Source organism: Entelurus aequoreus, linkage group LG07, assembly GCF_033978785.1.
Source record: "Entelurus aequoreus isolate RoL-2023_Sb linkage group LG07, RoL_Eaeq_v1.1, whole genome shotgun sequence".
Lineage (NCBI taxonomy): Eukaryota > Metazoa > Chordata > Actinopteri > Syngnathiformes > Syngnathidae > Entelurus > Entelurus aequoreus.
The window spans coordinates 82,032,867-82,049,283 of NC_084737.1; the positions used below are offsets into that span (position 1 = coordinate 82,032,867).

The 16,417-nt window shown below is 40.5% G+C and overlaps 1 long non-coding RNA gene across 1 annotated transcript; it reads right to left on the bottom strand.

The window, feature by feature from the left end:
- Positions 1-5,753: 5,753 nt before the first annotated feature.
- On the bottom strand, positions 5,754-6,184 carry LOC133653220 (uncharacterized). Its single transcript, XR_009826687.1, has 3 exons — positions 6,169-6,184; positions 5,988-6,070; positions 5,754-5,882 (listed from the first exon to the last, which is right to left on the bottom strand). It is a non-coding gene; the product is annotated as an uncharacterized LOC133653220 (long non-coding RNA).
- Positions 6,185-16,417: the final 10,233 nt, after the last annotated feature.

A 16,417-nucleotide genomic window follows, 5' to 3' on the forward strand; every position in this document is an offset into this window, starting at 1 on the left:
ATCGATCGGTGTATTAGCGGCTAAGTACAATACTTACAGCAACACAACAAGGACTACTTACTACGCCTAGCCGATGCTTGCCGCCAAACCCACGGATGAAGTCCTTCGTCGCGCCGTCGATTGCTGGAACGCAGGTGAGCACGGCTGTTGATGGGAAGATGAGGGCTGGCTGGCGTAGGTGGAGCGCTAATGTTTTTATCATAGTTCTGTGAGGTCCGGTTGCTAAATTGCTAAATTAGCCTTAGCGTCGTTAGCAACAGCATTGTTAAGCTTTACCAGGCTGAGAATTTTTAACCGTGTAGTTACATGTACATGGTTTAATAGTATTGTTGATCTTCTGTCTATCCTTCCAGTCAGGGGTTTATTTATTTTGTTTCTATCTTCATTTGAGAACGATGCTATCACGTTAGCTCAGTAGCTAAGTGTGTCAGCGATGTATTGTCGTGGAGATAAAAGTCACTTTAAATGTCCATTTTGCGTGCTCGACTCTCATTTTCAAGAGGATATAGTATCCCAGGTGGTTTAAAATACAAATCCGTGATCCACAATAGAAAAAGGAGAGAGTGTGGAATCCAATGAGCCAGCTTGTACCTAAGTTACGGTCAGAGCGAAAAAAGATACGTCCATCACTGCCTCTCAAGTCCTTCACTGTAACGTTCCTCATCTACGAATCTTTCATCCTCGCTCAAATTAATGGGGTAATCGTCGCTTTGTCGCTCCGAATCTCTCTCGCTCCATTGTAAACAACGGGGAATTGTGAGGAATACTAGCTCCTGTGACGTCACGCTACTTCCGCTACAGGCAAGGCTTTTTTTATCAGCGACCAAAAGTTGCGAACTTTATCGTCGATGTTCTCTACTAAATCCTTTCAGCAAAAATATGGCAATATCGCGACATGATCAAGTATGACACATAGAATGGATCTGCTATTCCCGTTTAAATTTAAAAAAATGCATTTCAGTAGGCCTTTAAGGAAGTAGTTTGACATGTACTTCGGTATCAGGGAGATGTAGCGGAGAGGTCCTCCTCTTTAGAGGGACAGGTGAATAATCTGTTGCCCTGCTTGAAAGAGCTCCAGTCAGTAATTGTGTAAAATAAATTGGAGGGGAATTCAAAATGAAATACTAGAAAAAGTCTAATCCACCAACAACTTCACGAGCCGTGGGCAGTAAGTACCGTACAGTCGCAGACCCTGTTGGAGACCTCTGATCGAGACCATTTGAAATGTACAATGGACCCGCGATTTATGAACCCCTCTTTCTTCAATTTTTCGATTTGCAAACTATTAGATTGAGCCAAATATGCCTCTGTGTGCGAACCATGTCTCTGTACGAAAACTTCATTCATTCATTTTGTGTCCAGCTGGCAGCCATTTTGTGCTTGCTGGTATTGAAGAGCTTGAGGTACTGCACATTTTTCATGTCAATGACACAGGACTTTTCTGGAAAAATATGCCAAAGCGAACTTATATGACAGCGAAGGCGAAGACGTTCAACAACGTCTCTTCCAGGAGCACACACACACACACACACACACACACACACACACACACACACACACACACACACACACACACACACACACACACACACACACACACACACACACACACACACACACACACACACACACACACACAGTCTCCTCTTTTCTCCCCTCTTGTCAGCTGCTCATTTGCCGATGACAATGTAAAGTGGTTTTTTACTCTTTTAAATGTTTATTATTGTCGCAATACGGTTGTTATATTTAAGTATTTTTGTGATTTCAGATCCTTTGTGAGGTCATCAAAGGGACTTCTGTGTGTGTGCGCATGTTGGCAGAGCAGCGCATACAGGACACTTGGGCTTGTTGTCATTCTTGTTTTGGCTTGTTTTTAAAGAGATAGAATAGAATAGAATGGACTTTATTGTCATTATATGTGCATATAACGAGATTAAGGACTTCAATTTAAGGTGCGGTCGTGGGAACAAATGTGGGGTAAAAATAAATGACACAACAGGTAATAAGGAAAAAACTAACCAAAAAAATAATAAGCAATCCTGTACAATATACAAAACACTATAGAAATACAAAATACTGTACAATATACAGAACAAGACAAGAGTACCGGAGTAATAAAGATATTTGATCTATCTTATGGGGTTGGAACCCATTATTCATATCTACATTGTTTCTTATTATAGAAAATCTGCTTCACTATAAGAACTTTTCTATTTACGAACCCTGTTCGAGTCCATACATTGAGGTACCACTGTATATTCAAATAATCATAGGTCCCCTTTACTGACTAACTGTTATGTTTGGCTATTTCTTTTTAGATTATTTTATTTAGTTTTTCTCGCTTGCTCTCACTGAAGGCGGACGCTTCCTTGTACCCTCCCTCATCTTTCCATGCTTGGCTTCTTCATCTCATCTCCTCATGTCTTCATTTTCTAGGAGCCTATCTCTTTCAGACTTCTCCAAATTTAAATCATGGAATTGATCAACTCGTCTTTCAAAGCGATTGGCAAGATCTTCTTGACAAAAACCTTAGGTTCGGGGAAACCTGTCCGTCCCGACGGAGTGTTTTCTGCTGCATTTACGGTGGACTCGTGAGAGAAGTGGAGGCTGGTGTGCCTGGCAAATGTTTTTCTGTTGAGGACATACTGTGAATGTTATCAGGCCACCTGCTAATTGGATTGAGCATTGCCCCCATGGCAGTCGTTCAAGTTGCCCATAAACTGCCCGTCACGATTGATAAGATGGGCAAGGCTGTGGGCACTCAAACTGTGGCAAGTTCTGAAATGAATCGCAAACTGAATAAACTCTCGGAGAAGCTTTACGATCTACAAGGAAAAATGATGATCAATTTGAGAGCCATGACGGACAACTAGAGTAAAAGAATCTATTGGAATGCATATGCTCGCCCTACCCAAAACAATCCTTCCCTAGAATTCTCCTCCCTCTGCAATGGTCTTGGCAAGGTCATGTTGTACATCCTAGGGTGGGATCATTGCAGTGAAAGATGCTCTGAAATCCCTTCCCCGCTTCCTTCAAGGACGCCTGGGATGCTGACTTTGTTTGACAGCAAACGAAGCGACTTCCAAACGTATGGACAGTCCTTTCTATTTCTGTATCTTGGACACAGGTTTAATTGTACTTTTTTGGGGTTGCAATGACAAATGAAGCATTGTGTATCCTGTAAGACAAAAGCATCACTCACATTTACAGTGGCTGTTTGTGGACAGGGTTTCTATGATCAAACAATGCACAGGCTCACAATTGCACTGCAAAAAGTCACTGTTCAAAAACAAGAAAAAAAAATACAAAAATGAGGGGTATTTTATTTGAACTAAGCAAAATTATCTGCCAACAGAACAAGAACATTTGGCTTGTCAAGACTTTCCAAAACAAGTAAAATTAGCTAACCTCAATGAACCCCAAAATAGCTTCAAATAAGTATATTCGCACTAATAACACGTGCACTTTTCTTGGTAGAAAAAACAGAGACCGTTTTGCTCAATATGTTGAAAAATATTCTTAAATGAAGGACATGTACACCTCCCGCTGCCTCAACAGAGCCAGTGCCATCATCAAGGACAGCACCCACCCTGGCTCTGACCTGTTCCACCTGCTGCCCTCTGGGAAGCGCTACAGGTGCATTAAAACCAAGACGAACAGGCTAAAAAACAGCTTCTTCCCCAGGGCCATAACCACCCTGAACAGACTTCCCCATTGACCCTCATAACTGCCTTCTCTTCGGTGCAATAACCCATTCCACCAACCACCCTGTTTCATGTAGATATTCATGTACATATTCATTTCACCCTCTGTACAGAGTGTACACTTCTTTTATCGCACTGTATGGAATGGCCTCAATCTCGTTACCCTGCGTAATGACAATAAAGCTGATTCTGATTCTGATTCTGATTCTGAAATGCTAGTGCCATTATCTTGACATAATGATATGCGCTCGGCATTACATTTCTTGAAAGCAGCAAACTTATACTAAAAACTCATTTATTGTTCTTAATGGAAAGGTAACAAGGCAACATCTTGTTACTCTCGGGGTCTCCTAGCCGCTCAGGCAAATCATATTATCTAAAAATGCATTTTTCCATGGATAACATGACATCATCGCACCAAGTGTGTGCTCTTTCAGTCAATTAGTGCGCATATATACAGCCCGGCCCCCGGACAACTTATTTTTAACTGTAATTATCAAGAATTTATCTGAATGTGCATGAACTGTTTCTGTTCAAAATAGTTTGAAATGTCACTTGTTAAATGTTGAAATAGTCAGTTTACTGTACTGTGCCAACTGTACTACTATATGAGTATGTATGTTCTATTGTTTCATTGAAAATAAAACAGCAAAGTCCATTTGGTTGTCATCTGTTTTAATTATGAGACACAATTGTGTCAAAATCATGATTTTTTTTTCATGCTTGAAATTAGAAATGATTACTTTTAATACTTGTGAGTGTTGATGACACAGCTTTGCAACACTTGATATTCTAGTTTCAAGCATGTTTTACTCAATATAGCTCATCAAATCTCAGCTGTAATATCTTACTGACATCATTTAGGACCAAAACCCTTAAAACAAGTAAAACACTCTAACATCAAATCTGCTTAGTGAGAAGAATGATCTTATCAGACAGAAAATAAGCAAATATCACCTTATTTGAGATATTTCATCTTACTTAGATTGCAGTTTTTGCAGTGCGGGTGCATAGTAAATAAAACGCAAAAACTTCTTTCAATACAGACAGGTTCCTTTATTTAAGAGACAGATGATGTACCAGTTTCCAATGTGTTTAACCGACATTCAAAAACTGAACAGTGTACTGTGGGAAAGGAATAAAGTTGTTGAAAGTAAGCCCAGATATAAAGTGACACCACTAATGTTTAATATTGTCTCATTACAGTCATTGTGATGAGTGAAAGATTTGATGGTGAAAGGTGGGATTATTTGGTCTGACATTTTGCCGCTCTGATGCAAACGTAAGGCTCGTCGTCGTCGCATGGCTCACCTCCCCATTCGCCTACAAAAAACAACCTTTTTTTAGGGACAACATTGTATTGAATCACAAGCAAATTTGATTGGCTGATCATACCTTGACTTCCAGAGGATTTAATCACCACACATGAATCAGCGCCAGACGCTGACGATGAGGCAAAGTTGGCAAAGACAAACTTGGTGCCATCAGTCCAAAGGTACTCTTCAGACTGAAAGTCAAAGTCTCATTTGAATGAATCACACCCAAAGATAACGACTGCGTGCAATTTCCTCTACTGCTTGTTTGTCACTGCGTTTTTTACGTCTTGTGTTTGAATTATAAGTAGCGTCATGCGGAATCGTCATGGAAAAACGACCCGACTCCTTCCTTTACATTTCAGTCTAGATTTAGTCTAGAGCGGTGGTTCTCAAACTTTTTTCCACCAGAAAGCACTTGAGACAAGTACCACCGCAATGACCAACAGTAAAATACAGCAGTAGGCCTAAGTATACATTAAAACAAGGCAGAGGTATATTCAATATTTTGGGCACTGTAAAGTACACACAGTTTGAACGGTAACACTGTAGTCACGTCATTCCAAATTGAATGAAGTGGTTATTCGGCGTGCCACTAGCTGGAGCCCACATACCACAGTTTGAGAATCACTGGTCTAGAGGACATAGACATTGTCTTTGAGGACACATTTGTCTATGTGCCAATAAAACTCTCCTACTGAACCCAAGCCAACTTCAACCCTGGTGAGTCTCTCACCTTAACGGCATCATGGAGTCCAATCCAGGCTTCATCCCCACCGCCTTTTGCAACCAGTTGATAAACGACAGCATTTTCTATAATGTTGGCGATTGAGGCCAGATTCCCACCAATCAGGTTGCAGATCCTCTAATGGTAGAAACGGAGTGAACAAATATCGGTCAGATATGGACTTTTGTTCATTTATCAACATGTATAAATATATTATAACTACTGTGTGAAATTCTTCCATACCTCTGCATCTATAAAGGTCCTTGGCTCAGCTTTGTAGATGAAACAGTGATCATCCTTCTGAGTCCAGCCCTCAGGACAGCAAACTTCCACGGCATTATTGTTGTTATTTTACGGAGGGAAATAAACACAACCTAAGTCATTGTTCATTGAAAAAAAGTGTCATGGGGTCTTATTTACCAACCTTTCTCCCTATGGTGAGACAAAGGCACCTGTGTAGCAGAAACATCGACAATTATGAACACAGCGATAAATGGAAAAACAATATAGAATGTTTTTTTAAAGCCATCGGGTGAGATCTGGACTTACACTTCCAGTCAACGCTCCACCGATCCCGCAAAGGAGGACCAACACAGAGAGAGAAAACTTCATCTGTGAGAGACAAACGCTGTGATTTGAAACGTGTCACATGAAGAGCTAGAAAAGTAAGATGTGAGGTTGTGTGACGTTTACCTTTGCTGTGTTGATGCCTGACGCCGAGGACGACTAAGAGCCATCCTTATATACGCCAGCTTGACGCAGCCCTGGAATGTTCTGTATGTTAATTATGTGACACATGTCTGTGGCGAGGAAATACTGAAAGAAGAAAGCCACACGTTGACACAACTAAGTGGTTTAATTAGCCTAATAACTTAGGCTCGTTTTTTTACATTTCATTTATATCGCGGCTGTTTGGAGTCCTAGTTTTTAATGTCAAACTGCTTTATATTGAGAACCCTTATGTCTGCCTTCAGAGGGCTGTTTGTAAAAGTAAATACACGTCAAGTATCAATCAATCAATGTTTATTTATATAGCCCTAAATCACAAGTGTCTCAAAGGGCTGCACAAGCCACGACATCTTCGGTACAGAGCCCACATACGGGCAAGGAAAAACTCACCCCAGTGGGACGTCAATGTCAATGACTATGAGAAACCTTGGAGAGGACCGCATATGTGGGTAACCCCCCCCTCTAGGGGAGACCGAAAGCAATGGATGTTGAGTGGGTCTGACATAACATTGTGAAAGTCCAGTCCACAGCAAATCCAACACATCAGCGAAAGTCCAGTCCATAGTGGGGCCAGCAGGAAACCATCCCGAGCGGAGACGGGTCAGCAGCGTAGAGATGTCCCCAACCGATGCACAGGCTAGCGGTCCACCCCGGGTCCCGACTCTGGACAGCCAGCACTTTATCCGTGGCCACTGGACCTGTGCAACTCCCCCTCCATAAGGGAAAGGGGAGCAGAGGAGAAAAGAAACGGCAGATCAACTGGTCTGAAAAGGGAGTCTATTTAAAGGCTAGAGTATACAAATGAGTTTTAAGATGGGACTTAAATGCTTCTACTGAGGTAGCATCTCTAACTTTTACCGGGAGGGCATTCCATAGTATTGGAGCCCCAATAGAAAACGCTCTATAGCCCGCAGACTTTTTTTGGGCTCTGGGAATCACTAATAAGCCGGAGTTCTTTGAACGCAGATTTCTTGCCGGGACATATGGTACAATACAATCGGCAAGATAGTCTGGAGCTAGACCGTGTAGTATTTTATACGTAAGTAGTAAAACCTTAAAGTCGCATCTTAAGTGCACAGGAAGCCAGTGCAGGTGAGCCAGTATAGGCGTAATATGATCAAACTTTCTTGTTTTTGTCAAAAGTCTAGCAGCCGCATTTTGTACCAACTGTAATCTTTTAATGCTAGACATAGGGAGGCCCGAAAATAAAACGTTACAGTAATCGAGACGAGATGTAACGAACGCATGAATAATGATCTCAGCATCGCTTGTGGACAAAATGGAACGAATTTTAGCGATATTACGGAGATGAAAGAAGGCCGTTTTAGTAACACTCTTAATGTGTGACTCAAACGAGAGAGTTGGGTGGAAGATAATACCCAGATTCTTTACCAAGTCGCCTTGTGTAATTGTTTGGTTGTCAAATGTTAAGGTGGTATTATTAAATAGATGTCGGTGTTGAGCAGGACCGATAATCAGCATTTCCGTTTTCTTAGCGTTGAGTTGCAAAAAGTTAGCGGACATCCATTGTTTAATTCCATCAAGACACGCCTCCAGCTGACTACAATCTGGCGTGTTGGTCAGCTTTAGGGGCATGTAGAGTTGGGTGTCATCAGCATAACAGTGAAAGCTAACACGTATGATGTCACCTAGCGGCAGCATGTAAATGCTAAAGAGTGCAGGGCCAAGAACCGAACCCTGGGGAACTCCGCACGTTACCTTAACATAGTCCGAGGTCACATTGTTATGGGAGACGCACTGCATCCTGTCAGTAAGATAAGAGTTAAACCAAGACAAGGCTAAGTCTGACATCCCAATACGCGTTTTGATACGCTCTAATAAAATATTATGATCAACAGTATCGAAAGCGGCGCTAAGATCAAGAAGCAGCAACATAGATGACGCATCAGAATCCATCGTTAGCAATAGATCATTAGTCATTTTTGCGAGGGCTGTCTCCGTAGAGTGATTTGCCCTGAAACCGGATTGAAAAGGTTCACAGAGATTGTTAGACGCTAAGTGTTCATTTAGCTGCTGTGCTACAATTTTTTCGAGGATTTTCGAGATAAACGGAAGGTGGGACATCGGCGTGTAGTTTACCATGAGGTCAGGATGGAGGTTAGGTCTTTTGAGTAGAGGATGAACAACCGCTTTTTTGAATGCTAGGGGAACAGTGCCAGAGGAAAGTGATAAGTTTATAATATTTAACACTGATGGACCTAATAATACAATAAGCTCCTTGATAAGTTTCCCAGGAATTGGGTCAAGTAAACATGTTGTTTGTTTTGTCCCATTTACACATTTTGACAATTCCTCCAATGTTATTTCATCAAAGAGAGAGAAACTATTTTGGAGGGCAGTGTCCGTCGTATATACAGCCGTATTTGTGTTAATAGAACCCAGTTGTGGCTGGGATGCGTTGTCTTTAATCTCTTTTCTAATGAGTTCAATTTTCTTATTAAAGAAATTCATAAAGTCATCTGCCGAGTGGGTGGAGCTACTGGGAGGAGTCCCTTGTTGGGTTAGCGATGCTACTGTACTAAACAAAAATTTAGGATCATTTTTGTTGAGGTGGATGAGATTTGAGTAATATTTAGCTTTAGCTGAGGTAAGCATGCGTTTATAAGTTATTAAACTATCACTCCAAGCTTGATGGAAAACCTCAAGTTTAGTCGCGCGCCATTTGCATTCCAGCTTTCTACATGATAATTTATGGGCTTTAGTTTCTTCTGTAAACCATGGGGTACGCCTTTTAGGGGCCCTTTTTAGCTTTAGCGGTGCTATACTATCAATGGTGTCGCGCAGGGCGTCGTTAAAGTTGTTAGTGAGGTTATCAATCGAGCCCACATAATTTGGGAATGGTGCCTTTACCGAAGGCAGTAGGTCAGTAAGAGTCGTCGTTGTGGCAGCATTAATGTTGCGGCTGCTATAGTAGTTATTATTATTAATATTAGTCTGTTGACAATGAGTCAGAACTTCGAATTTTATAAGGTAATGATCGGACATTACTTTAGTGTACGGGAGTATCGTAACTTTAGAGGTGGTGACACCCCTGACAAGCACTAGATCTATCGTATTACCGTGCGTGGGTTCATTTATTATTTGTGTAAGACCACAGCTGTCAATTATAGTCTGGAGTGCCACGCACGGAGGGTCCGATGGGGTATTCATATGGATGTTAAAGTCTCCCATTATGATTATATTGTCGGCATGCGTCACTACATCAGCAACGAACTCTGAGAATTCACTGATAAAGTCCGAATAGGGCCCTGGGGGGCGGTAGATAACAGCCAGGTGGAGAGGCAGCGGTGTGACAAACCTCATAGTAAGCACCTCAAACGAGTTATATTTATTATTTGGGTTCGAGGTAAGGTTAAAGTTTTTGTTGTATATTAGTGCGACTCCCCAACCCCTTTTAATGGGACGGGCAATATGCGTTCCCGCTTAGCCAGGAGGAGACGCCTCACCCAGCGCAAAAAACTCGTCTGGTTTGAGCCAGGTCTCGGCTAGACCAACGACGTCAAGATTGTTGTCTCTAATGACCTCATTAACTAATAACGTTTTGGAAGATAATGATCTTATGTTTAAAAAGCCCATATTATAGGTAGTGGGATGTTTTGAGGAGTTTTTGTTGAAATTATCCGTAGTAGCAATATTAATAATGTTACGTTTATTATGCGTAGTGCACTTTAAATAGTTTCGACCATATCTAGGAATTGATATGACAGGAATTTTCAAATTGTTTGCTTGGTGCTGCGATAAACTAAACGCATCATAGTTTGCCACCTCTAGTTCTAGCTTAACGGACTCCTTATTAGCGCTTCTTTGAGTGTTAGCCTTTAGCTTTGTTATAAATTTAAAGAACGGCCCCAATTTTTTTCACAGGGGATTAACTCAAACACTCCCTTTTTGACCCTCGGCCCATGCCGTATCAGGGGAACTTGGCTGCAGTTTACTTGCTACTGATGAGCCACAAGCGGTAATGCAAAGGGAACATTATGCATACATAAGGTTCAAAGCCATGACAAGTTGTTCTCCTGACAAGAAAGGACTCTTTTTTTGCCGTGAGAAGAGGCCACATCCCTGCAGGAAACGCCTGCTGGGCGCGTCCTTCAGAGGTGGGTGGTGCTTCACTTCCGTGTTCAGATTACGGAGAAGGCGCAGTGATAACATAACATTTAGATTGTTACTGTGACTGCTTTAGAAAGTAAGATGACAGATGAAATGAAAGACGGTCGGCAGGAATTGGAAAGGAGACTTTTTTAATGCAAAAAGTAAACCAATCACACACTTTTCCGGCTTCAAAATAAAAATGCAATGCCATACATCCGATTTAACAACATTAACAAAATGAAAATGTCTTACATTACGATCATGCTTTGTCAAAGATGTTTTGTACACTGCAAAAAGTCAGTGTTCAAAAACAAGAAAAAAATATACAAAAATTAAGGGTATTTTACTTGTTCTATTGGCAGATAATTTTGCTTAGTTCAAGAAAATTTGGCTTGTCAAGACTTTCCAAAAGAAGTACAATTAGCTAACCTCAATGAACCCAAAAATACCTTAAAATAAGTATATTCTCACTAATAAAAAGTGCACTTTTCTTGGTAGAAATTTTTTTTTTACCTTTTTGCTCAATGTTGGAAAATATTCTTAAATAAGTAAATGCTAGTGCCATTATCTTGACATAATGATATGCGCTCAGCATCATGATTTTTTTTTTCATGCTTGAAGTAAGAAATGACTTTTGTACTTGTGAGTGTTGATGACACAGCTTTGCAACACTTGATATTCTAGTTTCAAGCATGTTTTACTCAATATAGCTCATCAAATCTCAGCAACAAACTGGAATATCTTACTGAGATCATTTCGGAGCAAAACCCTTAAAGGCCTACTGAAAGCCACTACTAGCGACCACGCAGTCTGATAGTTTATATATCAATGATGAAATCTTAACATTGCAACACATGCCAATACGGCCGGGTTAACTTATAAAGTGACATTTTACATTTCCCGCTAAACTTCCGGTTAAAAAGGTCTATGTATGATGACGTATGCGCGTGACGTCAATGGTTGAAACGGAAGTATTCGGACACATTGAATCCTATACAAAAAGCTCTGTTTTCATCTCAAAATTCCACAGTATTCTGGACATCTGTGTTGGTGAATCTTTTACAATTTGTTTAATGAACAATGAAGACTGCAAAGAAGAAAGTTGCAGGTGGGATCGGTGTATTAGCGGATGGCTGCAGCAACACAACCAGGAGGACTTTGAGGTGGATAGCAGACGCGCTATCAGACGCTAGCCGCCGACCGCATCGGTGATCGGGTGAGGTCCTTCGTCGCTCCATCGATCACTGGAACGCAGGTGAGCACGGGTGTTGATGAGCAGATGAGGGCTGGCTGGCGTAGGTGGAGAGATAATGTTTTTAGCATAGCTCTGTGAGGTCCCGTTGCTAAGTTAGCTTCAATGGCGTCGTTAGCAACAGCATTGTTAAGCTTCGCCAGGCTGGAAAGCATTAACCGTGTAGTTACATGTCCATGGTTTAATAGTATTGTTGATCTTCTGTCTATCCTTCCAGTCAGGGGTTTATTTCTGTTGTTTCTATCTGCATTTAAGCCCGATGCTATCACGTTAGCTCCGTAGCTAAAATGTTTCGCCGATGTATTGTCGTGGAGATAAAAGTCACTGTGAATGTCCATTTGGCGTTCTCGACTCTCATTTTCAAGAGGATATAGTATCCCAGGTGGTTTCAAATACAAATCCGTGATCCACAATAGAAAAAGGAGAGAGTGTGGAATCCAATGAGCCAGCTTGTACCTAAGTTACGGTCAGAACGAAAAAAGATGCGTCCTGCACTGCACTCTAGTCCGTCACTGTCACGTTCCTCATCCACGAATCTGTCATCCTGGCTCAAATTAATGGGGTAATCGTAGCTTTCTCTGTCCGAATCTCTCTCGCTGCTGGTGTAAACAATGTGGAAATGTGAGGAGCCTTTCAACCTGTGACGTCACGCTACTTCCGCTACAGGCAAGGCTTTTTTTTATCAGCGACCAAAAGTTGCGAACTTTATGGTCGATGTTCTCTACTAAATCCTTTCAGCAAAAATATGGCAATATCGCGAAATGATCAAGTATGACACATAGAATGGATCTGCTATCCCCGTTTAAATAAAACAATTTCATTTCAGTAGGCCTTTAAAACAAGTAAAACACTCTAACATAACATCTGCTTAGTGAGAAGAATGATCCTATCAGACAGAAAATAAGCAAATATCAGCCTTATTTGAGATATTTCATTTGACTTAGATTTCAGTTTTTGCAGTGTAGTTTAATCTGTGATATTTGCACCTAAAAATGCTGCTACATCAATCGAGGAATATGACTGGGAGGGATTTTTTTGGCTGGCGGAAATATTGTGTATATTATTTTATAACATGTTCTGGTAAAGTCCTCCATTACGGAATGTTAAGCATGCTGATTTTGACATTTTAAATAATAAATAGAGAAGGTCAAAACATTGTCATGCAGCAATATGAGACTATTACCTTGTACAACATGTAATGTACAGAATATCAGAAGTATTTATTCAGGTGGAAATCTGACAGATTGCATTATCAAACATCTTTGACAATCAAAGCATGATCGTAACAATCCACATTTTGTGTCATTCATGTGTGAATCTGCTATCTAAACATGGTGTAGCTCCTCCTCTTAATGCAAGTGCTCTTAAAGTAGGAATGCAAATTCTGTATTTCTACAAAATCTGGCAAGACAGCAGAGCAGGCTTTTTTTTTTAATTATTGTTTTCATTGTCCATTCATGGTGTTAAAACTTGAAAATCATCTGTCCAGGGAAGACTTACTAGTAGGGATGATACTCGAAACCGGTTTTCCCGGTTGTTTGATAAGAAAAGAACCGAGTCCTCGGACTCGAATCCCTTTTTGAGAACCGGTACCCGTTATCGAGACCACTATAGTAAAGGAAAAGAGTTGATTCTTTATTCGAATCCCGTCCCGACCAGAAATGCTCCGTGGGACATCACAATAAATGACGTCACGTAGCTCAGTCATTAGGCGCAGATAGCGAAAGCAGGAAAACAATGGACGGGAAAAAGCGCTCCAAAGTGTAATAAAGTTCAAAACAAAAGCTATAATCCATCGAATAACTTTACTGAGAGATGTTAGCAGGGTACAACACATGACCAACACTTTTACCACCAACCGGAAACATAGCAACCAGGCTAGCAACGCACCTCCTTTACGGCAGCTGTCGCAACGTTCTTAAAACAACCGCAGCACATACATATATATACAACACTGCAGCACATACATATATATACAACATATCTCCCTTTTTTAACTTTTGTTTTTCTTTCCTTGTAAACAAAACAAAATCACACTGTAGATGTGTTGTCTGTCTAATTATAAATAATGCAGACGAGGCGTGTTGGCTGAGTTCTTGACGTTTACTTTCACAGCGTGGCAACATGCAACACTTTTCGGGGCTACCGCGCATGCTCGTAACTCCCGTTGCATGCTGGGTAGTGTAGTTGTTATATTCTCTAGCTCATAACATTTTTCCCCCATAAAGAAATAATGTTAACTCAATAAAGTGTATTTCTTTTTTTAGCTTTAACTTTTCATTTATTAGCATTGTAACCACATTTGCAAAGAACTTTTCTCTTCATAGAATGTTCTTTCAATAAAGAAATAAAGTGCAAAAATGTCAAAGCATCATAACAAACAGTTATGTTCCAATAGCAGCAGAAGTGCACTTTTTGGAGAGCTGTATTATTTTCAGTTTTGTGCCCAAGGGACTGATTTTATTTAACACTATATTATTATTTATACACCTATAGTGATCACAGAGACAGCTTGTTTTTGTGTTACTGTATATATTTGTTTCTCTGAAAAACCCCACTTAATATACTTTGGGTAACAACAGTCAATATTTATTTATTTTATTTTATTTTTTTAGGTGGGTAACAGTCAATATTTATTTATTTATTAGATTTTATTTTTTTATTATATAATAAAAGTGAGCTTTTGTTAAACCAAATATTGTGTGTTTTTTTCCATATACAACAACCTATCTGGACTCCATAAGAGAATCGATAAGGAATCGGTTCGATAAGAGGATTCGATAATAGGCTCGAACTCGATAATTCCTTATCAAACATCATCCCTACTTATTAGTGATGACAAATTATATCCATCTAATTTTGAGTTAACTATGAACAATGCGATTAATCGCAATTAAATATTTGAATCGTTTGAAAGTCATAATATAGACATGTACTGGTAGTAGCCTCGATATACTACAATTAGCATTGGCAGTTTATTGGGATTATTATGGATTACTAACAGATTGATGGATAGCTTGCTCTAAAATCGTAAATCAAGGTGACATTTATATTGATATTTAAGTATTTATTTTTGATAACAAAAACAACGCATGGAACATTTTGTTGCATGATCAAATATGACTAAAGTGTAGGATATATTAGTGCTTTATTAATTACAGTCTTTGGCAGGCCACATAAATGTGGTGGACCACATAAAATGTCATCGCGGGCCATCTTAAATGATGCGGCAGGCCACCAAAGTAATGTGGCGGCCCGCATTAAATGACGTGGCAGGAAACGGGATAACGAGCTGTCTCTCAGCTTTTTGTTACGCTTTAAGTTGCGAGCATGTTGTGAGTTACGAAGCTTGGTGAAGTAATATTTGTTGGCAGCCCAGAGCCGGAGATCGACCACCAAATCAGAAAAACAAAGCATCAAAAACATGCATCTGGGTAGCAGCCGACCCGGCGATTCAGCATCATTGTCAATCCGCCTCGGACAATCTGCAGCATGCAGCCACCGACGTCCAAACAACGGACATTTATCCATGAAACTACCGAGAAGCTGACGATGCTTTGCTTGACGGGTCTCAGATTTTTGTCTCCAGATTCAACAAACTGGATCTTACATTTGGTTTGATTGATTGATTGAGACTTTTACTAGTAGATTGCACAGTACAGTAAATATTCCGTACAATTGACCACTGAATGGTAACACCCCAATAAGTTTTTACACTTGTTTAAGTCGGGGTCCACGTTAATCAGTTCATGGTATTGCAGTGTTTTTCAATCAATAGTTCTTTGGTTTTCTTTTTAAAAGGCATGTTCGGACACCTCGGCCTCCTTAGACGCATCCTCGATCACCCATGCGGACTCTCTTGGTTGCTTTGTTGGGTCTGCTCCCAGCAGACGAGGGCGTGCAACGCCGCAGAGGCGGCCACAGTGTATATGTTGTTTTTATTTTTGGTTGTTTTACTTTTGTGGCTGTATGTAGAATAATCCTTTGGTTTATTTGATGTTTCCCTCTTCCACACATGTTTTTGTGTGCTATGGCTATTAGGGTTTTTTTCAGTTGGCCTCAGTCTGGACCCCCTCTCCAGGGGCCCAGGCTTAGACTGAATATTTGTTCTCTCGAGTCAATCCTTGTAACACCGAAACGCAAGAAAAATAAAGAACAGAAATTTTAAAAAATGTGATTTTTCACCGCGATCCTTGCACCTCACCTCAGGTAAAACAGTGCCTCCATCCGGACATAAACACATGGCACAATGTAATAAAATGATAATTAAACATGTCCAGTGACATACCAACTGGTTACACGTCAATGTGTGTTCCACCCAAATGTTAATGCCTTTGGATATTTAAAGGTGTGTGTGATGTGTTTCATGTAATTAGAAGGCAGCAGCAGGAGCATATTATTACACCTGCTTTGCCCTCCATTGCCACGATACCTGTGGCGGGGGCGGGGGGGGGGGGGCGTGGCTACGGGCGTGGTCACCATGGCATCATCAAATAATTGTTTTTCTTTAAAAAGGCTAACAAAAGGTGTAAATACATTTAAAAAACAATCTGTTATTATTAATTAGTATTTACATATT